Here is a 10,215-nt window from a genome sequence, read left to right on the forward strand (position 1 = left end):
GTATAGGGCAAAATGATGTCAGAGATACAATATGGGAGGGGAGGCGACATTGGTCCCAAGTGGAAGCCGAAATATGAGATCATGAAGGTAACTAGATAAGAGCATCTCGATCCTGTGGGTGAGCACAGGCTCTTGAAAGTAGGGAGAAATTAATTTGGATATTACTATCAATATTTAAAAGCACTCTTCGTGGAAGTTGTGCATTTGACTCATAAAAGTAGAGAAACAAGTTGAATATTATTTGATACATGAGGTTCATTTTGTAGATGTGACTGACATTGCTAAGAGCCCATGGGACAAAATGCCCACTTAGGAAGGGCACCATTAGTGTTTGGGAGAAGCTTTTCGATGTGCACAGCAGGGAGCCCTGGTTCCTCTGCCAAGTGACCCCAGCCTGAGTGTGGCTGGCACCAAGTCTTCAGAAGTTACTCTGAGGAAAGGGAATGGGGACAGAGTGGAGAATGGGGTTGCAAGAAGAGTAGACACCAAAAAGATGAGGATAGATTGAGATTTCCTGAGGGAGGAAGGACACTCCACAATGGTGGGACGGCCAATCGATGATGCCACAACGTGTCCCCCATGAAATCTCCAGCCAGGTCTCCATTGCCCACCAGTGCTTGGTGTGAGTGGACTCACCTGGGGGGGACACAAAGAGAAGAGGAGATGCACGGCTCAGTCCTGCTGTGCTCAATAGAGAAGCACAGGAAGCTGAGCACAGGGCACAGCAAGCCTCTGGGACTCCACAGAAACCCATGGGACAGGCTCTGGACTTCCTCCGGGATCAGCAGGGGTCTGAGTCATTTACATCTTCAAGGGGCAAGGAAGATCTGAGTTAAGCATCCAAGGCAAGTTAGACAGGAGTTTGCATATTCCATGCTTTCCAAAGCTTGGAAAGGGAGGAGCAACCAGAACTGACACTGAGAAGAAACCCGTGCAAACCCCAGCTCTGCATTTACAGGCTGCTTGACCTTGAGCAAGTTCCCTGACCTCTTGGAGTGTTGTTTTCATCTTGCACGGTGTCTGGTTCCCAATCACCCTCCACCGCTCTTCAGTGACTGTGCAAATGAGCCTGGTGCTAAAGGCAGTCTTTACGCAGAGACAGATACGCGGACTTGGCCCGCGGGGAAGCTGTGGCAGGAAGAGGGGTGCGCTGTGTGTCTGCAGAGGAAGGAGGTACAGGGGCCTTAATCACCGCCTGCTCTGGGTTGTCCACAGCGGTCTGCATTCCCCCCTCCTCCCCAAATACACATCTACGTGTCATGCCATGTAAAGGCGTGGAGTATAAGCTGGGATCGTATTGCAAATAGCTCACAACAGGCGAAGGAAGAATGGGTGCCAACTGTAAACCGGTGTGCAGCAGCCACACAGGGAGGGTTTCCTTGTGTGCCAACAGTGGCACTCGCATAGGCGTGGGCAGCCCTCCGTGGTCATCAGCATAGCAATGTGTGGCCTTTGGAGGAAGACACACTCTGGTGTCCACAGGAGACCTTCACTTACCACCATGTGACATTCAAGTTCCTCACCTATAAAATAAGTAGAGACATTCTACAGGGTTAAGTATGGACATAAAAAAAGTAAAGAGCACCTTTTTGGGTCCGTTTTCCAGAAAGAGGCCCTGGGGCAAGATTTTGGGGTCATGTATTTCACTAAGGAGAAACCGGATGGAGTCGGAGGGGAGCAGGGCTCAGAGGGGGAGGAGCCATGAGGGTGCAGTTTCCAGAGTGCCAGCCTCAGCTGATCCCTTGGGGAGCTTTGGGGTGTAAACAACACTGAGACATGGGGGCCGTCTGTCTGGAGGCAGAGGAGCTGGACATTTTATAGCCACACCAGTCGACTACCGGCTACAAGCTTCTGGGAGTGGAGATGACATAGATTCCCAGGCACATCGGTTCTTCCCATGGTCAAGACGGCTCCAGTGCCCCAGGACAGTCCTCTGGAGGTGGCAGGGGCAGGTGTGAGCTGTAGTGGCAAAGCCTGCAGTGGCAAAGCCTGCAGTGGCCAGAGGAAGGGTACATGGAGCAGGTAAAGGAACTGGAGGGGGTGGCACAAGCTCCACCCACCACAGCACCTCGCTCTGTTTTGTGGGAATCGAATAGCATCGAGTTGTTTTTGTCTTCTCATTTATGGGTGTAACAATATGATAATCATGCATAAGACTCTTACTATGTGCCAGGCACTGTTCTAAGTGTATTAACTTATACAGTTCTCAGCCCCAACCCATTATTATCCTCATTTTAAAGATGTGAAAACTGGGGCACGAAGAAGGTAAGTAACTTGCTCAAGGTCATGCTGCTAATACGTGGCAGAATGGATATTCACGCCCAGAAAATCAGTCTTAACCCCTGCTTGTTAACACTATGCTACACAGCACTTGAGTGTGACCGGGTCCCTGCTTCCTCATGCTCTGTCCAACAGGGAGCTCTCAGCCACCTGTGGCTCTATAAAATTCAAGCTAAAACATTAAAATTCAATAAAACTAAAAATGCAGTCCCTCGATCACAGGAGCCACCTTTCAAGCATCCAGAGCAACCAGCGGCTACAGTACCAGACGGTGCACACACAGAAAGTGCCATCAGACAGCAATGAAAAGAATAGAACCCTAGAGACAGGTTGCACAGATGTGAAGACCCCAGGACCCGAAATGAAACAGATGTGCTTCCTATCCCAGCTTTGACACTCTTAGCCATGTGATGTCGGGCAAGCCTCTGTTTCTTCGCCTTCGAATGGGCCTGGGGATCTCATCTCCTTCTCCTGTGCTGATCATAAGAAGGAAATGAGATTGTGAACATACCTGACACATGCCTGGCACAAAGCAATCACTAGCTATTGTTACTGCTGTTACTTCTTCTACTTATTATTGTTATGATTGATATAGAGCTGGCAGAAGCCATCTAAAAGCTCACAGCACACTACAGATGGGGAAACCGAGGCACAGAAAAGGAATTCAGCACAAAGGTGGCAAAGCCAAGATTAGATTCCTGTTCTCTCGATTTTGCACATGGCCGTCTTTCCACCGGTCTATGCCATAAAACAATTCCACGGCCATTTTAGCTCTCCAACTTCAAGCTTTGTCTATTGGGTTTAAATATTCTATCTCTGACCAACCGTGAAACCATGGAAACTGAATGGCAAATTGAAAAAGCAGCAAACAAATTAGCTTGCAAAGCCCCACAAATGATATAATCGCCCCAGTATTTAAGCTGCATATAGTCTCTGCTTTTCAGCCAAGGCCTTTCTCAATTGCTTTTGTAAACCTGCACTTGTGTGTCCCACGTTCAGCCTCAGCCCACACAACATTGTGCCAGACTCCACATCCACTCTCAACGCCATGGATTCAAAGCCAAACTCAAGGGGGTACCTTTATCCTCCCAAACAGACCAATAGGTCTCCAGTTCTGCCTCATTCCCCCTCCTCAGAAGCTCGAAGAACAAGCAAATAGGAGTGGTGACCTGTGGGTGCAGAGAGAGAATTGTTTGGAGTGGACCAAGGGGAAAACCATAATGAGAACTAGCCAGAAGCATGGCAGGCATCTGTGGTAGATCGCATCAGCAGTCCAATTCTTCACGCCTCACAATATCCACACTCTTTACCATGTAACTGGGCAACAGTGCTTTCCCTCTATGCTAGAGCATAATTCCATGGCCCTAGGGAACGCTCTTTGCCAATAGAATGTTAGCAAATGTGATGCAGTCCTGAAATACTTTTGTGTAATGGGGTTTGCTACCTCTGTTCCTCTGCCATCACCATGAGCAGAACGTGACTGCTCACCCAGCAGAAAACATAAGGGTGGATTGGATCAGGGCTGCCTCAGCTTAGCTAACCGAGATGAGCCTAGATTAAAGCAGGGTACCCATTACTCCCAAAAAGCATGGACAAGTCCAGCTGAGATCAACAGGGAACTCATCTTGGACCAGCCAATCCATAACCAATCCACAGAAGCATGAGTTGTAATAATAAATGATTGTTGTTTCAAGCCACTGAATATGGATGTACTTTGTTACACAGCAATAACTAGCTGATACGCATCCTTGATTCCTTTCTCCCTCACTTTCTATATCCAATCCACCAGCAAGTTCCAAATGAATCCACCCACTTCTTTTCGAATTCCATAGCCACCAACTTAATCCATTCCAACATCATTTTTAATGTAGTCACTGCAATTGCCTATTATCTGGTTCTCTCACTTATACTCTTAACCTACCTTCAATCCATTCTCTACACAGACGTCAGGATTCTTTTCTGAAATCACAATTGAATTTTGTCTCTCTAGATATAGAGTGGGGATAAATCTTAGCATAAAATTCTAACTCCAAATGATGCCTGCCAGTTCCTGTAGGATCCAGTCCCTGCTGACCTCTCCCATGTCACTGTCCCTAAAGTCAGATTAATCTTCTTTCAGTTCTTAAACCACGTCAAACCCTTTCCCACCTTGAGGCCTTCCCACATACTGGTTCCTCTGCCAGAAATGCTTTTCTCCCTGCTCTTAGCATAGCCAGCTCTTTTTCTTACTGAAATCTCATCTTAAACTTTATCCCCATAATCATATTCTCTAAAGGAAGGCTCCCTCTGTGTTCTCCATCTCAAACTAGTTATCTCTTTCCTTCTTAGAATTATTGGAACTGGCCGTTGTTTTATCTGTCTTTTAACTTTATCCATCTACTCATAAGTTATATATTGAGTTCTTATTATACGCCAGGCTTTGATCTATGCTGGGGAGACAGCAGTGAAGGAGGAAGACTAGATCCTTGCCCTCATGGACTTTCCTTCTAGCAGGGGAGACAGACAATGAGCAGGTAGTAAGTTGTGGCTCACACACCTCGCTCTCCCTAGGTGTCTGGTCAACAGACTAAACAGGGAAGACCTCATAGCCTTGAATCGCTTGACTTATTGGAATTGGCTGCAAGTGACGTAGTGGGAGACATAACAAGTATATGCAGACTCAGCTCTATGTCAATCTCTTCTACACGCCATTCAATGTCATCCCTTTGTGATCTCGTGCCGGCTCGACTGACCGGCTGCTCTCTATCGCTCCCCAAACCTTGAGTTGTCCTGCCTTCACTGTTGTTTACTTCATTTGCATAGGGCTTTTCTCATTATTATTTGAATGGGCCCCAGTGCCTAAGCAATCGAACGTGGGAGATGAGCCTCCAGTCACAGTTGTACCCTCTGCCCCTTTCTACCAACCCTAACTGTGTTCTTGACTCACCTCACTCTTGTACTCATGCGAAAACAGACCTCTGTTGGGCTTTGAACTCTCTCTTATTTTTCGTCTATTTCTCCACGTGGTCATGATGATTTATAGCCGTTCTCATGAATTCACTAACTTCTCATTTCATATGTGTTCTTGCAAAACTTGATAACTTTCCCTTGTCCAATGCCATTAATTTGCCTTTGCTAAATACTACTCCACTCAAGATGGATAATGTAGTTTTAGATAGTGATAAGTGAAGTGAAAATAAAGGAGAGGAGAACATATAACCATTGTCCTTCCTCTTCGCTATCACTAGCGTGTCGGCGTTCCTCCTCAGCTGTGTCTCTCCTGGTTCATCAGATAATGGCTATACTTCTAACAACACATGCATATTTCAAACAAGAAGTGAGAAAAAGAGGCTGCCAGTCAAATATAGTTCTACTTATCAGGAAAACTAAAGCTTTCCTGGACGCTGCATCCCACAGATGCTCCCCAAAGTCTCAGGGGCCAGAATTGTGCCCCATGGCTGCCCCCAAGTGTCAGGTAGCTAGGAGAAGGGGTTGTAGGTGTGAGTTGGTTCAGCCATCAACAGTGACTCTTGTATATGTCGAATTGTGTTCCCTGCCCCCGCCCCCTACACGCAAATGTATTCAAGTCTTAACCCCCTGGTTCTTGTGAACGTGATTGTATTTGAAAATAGAGGCTTTGCAGATGTGACTAGTTAAGATGAGGTCCTACTAGAATAAGGTGGGCCCTTATTCCAATTTAACCAGTGCCCATTTAAGAAGAAGAGAGACATATAGGGAAAAGATAGCCATGTGACAATGAGGCAAAGATCGGAGCGATGTTGCCACAAGCTAAGGAATGTCAAGGGTCACCAGAAACAAGGACGAGCAAGGTAATTTCCTCTTCTAGAGGTTTTGCAGGGAGCGTGGCCCTCCCAACACCTTGTTTTCGGACTTCTGGCCTCCAGAAGTATGACAGAAGAAATTTCTGTTGCTTTAAGCCACCCAGTCTGTGGTGTTTGTGATGGCAGCCCTGGGAAACCAGCACAGCGATGTCGCCTCAGCAAGTAAATGAATGGATACCTCACAACGTATTAAGTGCCCAAACTGAGGGTTGTGTTACCCAGGCTTGAATGTACCATTCATTCATTCATGCAACCCAGACTGACCTGAGTGGTTTGACCAAGCTAATGTGGCAGCCCCCCACCCCACCCAGCCCCACCCCACATGGGTGGGTCAGAGAGGCCACAGCAGACTCAGCGAACACCTCACCTCAATGACTCCTGTTCTCGGGGTCTCTAGAACAGGTTCACTTGAACACATGCCTAAAGGTGGTTTTCACACTACTTAAGCCAAGCACAAGAGAGGACTCAGCCACAAAGGGCCTCTGTGACTGCACCCAGCAGCACCACTGAGCAAGTGGCTGGTGATGGGTAAATATGATCTGCAACCAAGAGGACCTAAGACCCTGCAGCTGCAGGAACTACCTCGAGGAGCCGCTGAAGCACTAAGCCTGGAAAACCTCACTAATGCTAAGAGCGAGGCAGGGAGAGTCAACCCAGGACAAGCTGAGACAGAGACACGTTGTTATGTCACTGGGTGAATTCGAACTCAGGTTACTGTGGTTTTCCAAAATGTCTTCCCAGCTCTGCAGAATCATCTCTTTAATGATAAACAGTGCTTCTCTTCTCCCCAAGGGGATCCCTTGTTTTTTTAAAGTCGATTTAAAAAGTTTATTTTTTTAAAGTATGGTGCATCCTGCCCCAGGCGTGTTCATACTTCGGCCTCAACACAACAGGGAAAGATGGGATATTAATCCTCATTCTATAGACAGAGAAACAAGAGAAATTGCTCAAGGCCGCACAGTCAGCAAATGGCAAAGCTTGGACTCAAACCCAGACCCATCTGGTTCTGATTCATGTCCTTGACCATTAAAACAATTCTGCCAACCCAGAAATTATGCTTAATGAGCTCAGGAAACTCGTTTCTTTTTTCAGCCCTTGCAGAATTCAAATAAGGTAGTTCCGCCATAATTCATACAAAAATATATTAATCTTCTCACACGTAAGCATGTTCCTCATAATCTTTCTTAAACTATCATATATCTTCTGGACTACGTGTGCAAAAGACAAACAAGTGAACAAATAGAAACATGTTTTTAATAGAAATAAAGTGACTCCCATGTCTTTAAGATACTTCATGTATACTTTTCTAGGTTTAAAGATCAGAATACACATATTACTGGCAGATTTTAATCTGACTATATGATCAGCAATATTGGTCCTAGTACAATTTGTAGAAGAGCACACATCTGTGTCAGAGTATTCCACACAGAAGTAAACGTTTCTATGTCCTCTAACCCCCAAATAAATCAGAGAATTCTGCATTCAAATTCCAGGTCCCCTGTGTCAATGCAAAACCAATCTGAGTTTAGGATGGGAGGGAATTTATTCAAAAAGACTGTTGCAGTAGGGAGAACGCTTTGACTTCAGGATCTTCAAGCATCTCAAAATCAAACAGAAAAAGCCTTTTCTTTCATAGGGAGGGGCGACAGGGCTAATGAGAACTTTGGGGAAGGCTGACAAGCAGTGAGGCTGAGCAGAAGGCATGACTGATTCGGTTTAGCAGGATTTGTCTTTGTGGCCAGCCTCTTGGAACAAGCTTTTCTGTCCCTTGGTTTTTGCTTAAGCATGGGGATGAGCCAGTGTTTAGGAGCCTGTAGGAAGGAAGAACGTTTGTCTAAAGTTTGGACAAGTCAAGCTCATAGGTAATTGTGACCACTTGGTCATTCACTTCTGAGTTGTATGAACTTGGATAGGACACTTTCTTGCTCTGAGGTTTGGCTTTTTTTCAAAACGTGGACAAGATCTGATCCACCTCACAGCATAGTGAGAACTGGATGAAGCCCTTTGCAGGGGACCTTGGATCTCTATTCCCCCAGGGCCCAGAAAGGTGCCCAAGAAGGGAATAAGTACCTGTCCACATTAGCTGCTATCCTGATATACCTTCACCAAGAGTGCTGGAGAGGTCACATGCACTGATGTTTGTAAAATGCTTCCGAAGCTGCAATATAACAATGAGGCTGTCCCCACACTCTCTGTGCTCGAGAACCAACCCTTTCTTTCCCCTTATTGATGACGTCTCAAGTGCAGGCTTGGTAAATTTGTTCACAGCCACAAAGAAAATGGATTAGAAAGTTCAATAAAAAAAAAAAAAAAAGAAAGAAAATCTCCTTTCTGTTACTTTTTCATGCATCTGGTTAGGGAAAACAAATGCTTTCTATCAGCCAGGACATTTGTCAGATGCATTGTAAACTGGAATGCCAGAACTGAGCAAAATGCTTCGAATCTGGAAACCTCCCAGATGGTCTTCGGTCCTTAGGAATAAGATCTAGAAGATGGGAATGGAAGAAGGGAAAGGAACTAGGTGGTTTGAAGAAAGGGGAGTATGGCTGACCCATCTCTGTCCCCTTGTCCAGCAGAGGGTCTGGCAGATGGTAGGTGATGAGATTTCATTTGTCCAAGTGGCCTGTGGGCACCCAGTCTGCCAGGCACTTTACATGAACCATTTTATAGATCTAATTCCAAGACCTCACACTGAGCTCGGGAGTCCTTCACGACCCAGCTCAGCTCCCTATGATCTCATTTCCCCCCACTCTCTCCTCTGGTCCCTCTGGCCACGTCGGCCACCTGGCCTTGCTGTTAATAAGTCCCATGAGCAAAAAGGAATCATGGCAAGAGTATATGGGGACCGTAGGGTTGCTGCTTTAAATAGCGGGGTTGGGAAGCCCTTTCTGGGGAGGGGATATTTGAAATCAGTGCCCTCGTCACTTGACTCGGGTCTCTACTCAAATATCCCTTTCCCAGAAAAGGCTTTTCAAACCCCTTTGTAAAACAGCCACCCTACTGTCCCTGTATCTTCTTGCTATGATTCCTTTTTGCTCATGGGACTTATCGAAAGGATTTTTTTTTAATTTGTTTTCCGGGTACTTGTCAAGCTCCCCTCGAATGTAAGTAAGCTCTGTGATGTTGATGACTGGGTCGTACTCAATGCCGGGTGCCTACCGCCTAGAACAGGGCCCGGCACCGAATAGGTGCTTGATAAATGCTGCTCACTTAATCTAGCCCGGGGAGTAGAGCTATGGTCCCCCATTCGACACATGAGAAGACAGAACCTGAGGGAAATGGAGTCACTGGTCCAAAGTTGCACAGCTGGAAAGAAGCCGCCCTGGCTTTGAATCCACTCCCGTCGGCTTCCTCTGCCACCTGCTGCCTCCTCAGAAGTAATGCTGGTGAAAGTGACTCTGAGTTATGCACAGCCCCTTAGAATGAGAGCTCAGCCTAAACACCGAGGTGTGGGCGGGGCCGTGAACTCCAGCTCATCTGGGTCACACATGACCCTGGCCACACCTCCAGGCTCTGATAGCGGAAGACTCATTTGTTAAGTTCAAATGCATTGGACTGTCTGCCACTCATTCAAAATTATTTACTTTAAGCCGTTGATAATGGAAACACTTATAAAGACAATGCTCGCCTTAATAGCATCTTAAAGTGACAGACAGTGGGAGCCATCATCCACATGTTACCTGTTCTTTGCTAAATATCAACTCGAAATAGCCAAAATGTTCCTTAATTGTCAGTCTCTATTAAAAGCCCACGTGTAGTTGAAGTGAGGAAGGGCCTCGGGGATGCCAGGCCCTGGCTAAACTCCTTAAGCCTCAAGGAGACAGCATGGAAGCTGTCAAAAATAAAAATAAAAACTCTGCTTTTGGAGCCAGATGAACATTAGAGCCTCCTTCCCACTTACCACCTGCACACTTAATGGGAAGAGGGGTGTGATTAACCCCTCTGAGCCTCATCTGCAAAATGGGGCTGGGAGACAACAGTGGCACCAAAGTCCACGGCTACAGTAGAGAATGAACAATATTATGCCTATGAAGTGCCTGTCACGTTCCCTGACACACAGCAAGTGTTTAATAAATGGTAGTTGACACATTTCTCTTCGTCAAGCTGTTTCTTT

This window comes from Pteropus vampyrus, unplaced genomic scaffold (genome assembly GCF_000151845.1).
Source record: "Pteropus vampyrus isolate Shadow unplaced genomic scaffold, Pvam_2.0 Scaffold16, whole genome shotgun sequence".
Lineage (NCBI taxonomy): Eukaryota > Metazoa > Chordata > Mammalia > Chiroptera > Pteropodidae > Pteropus > Pteropus vampyrus.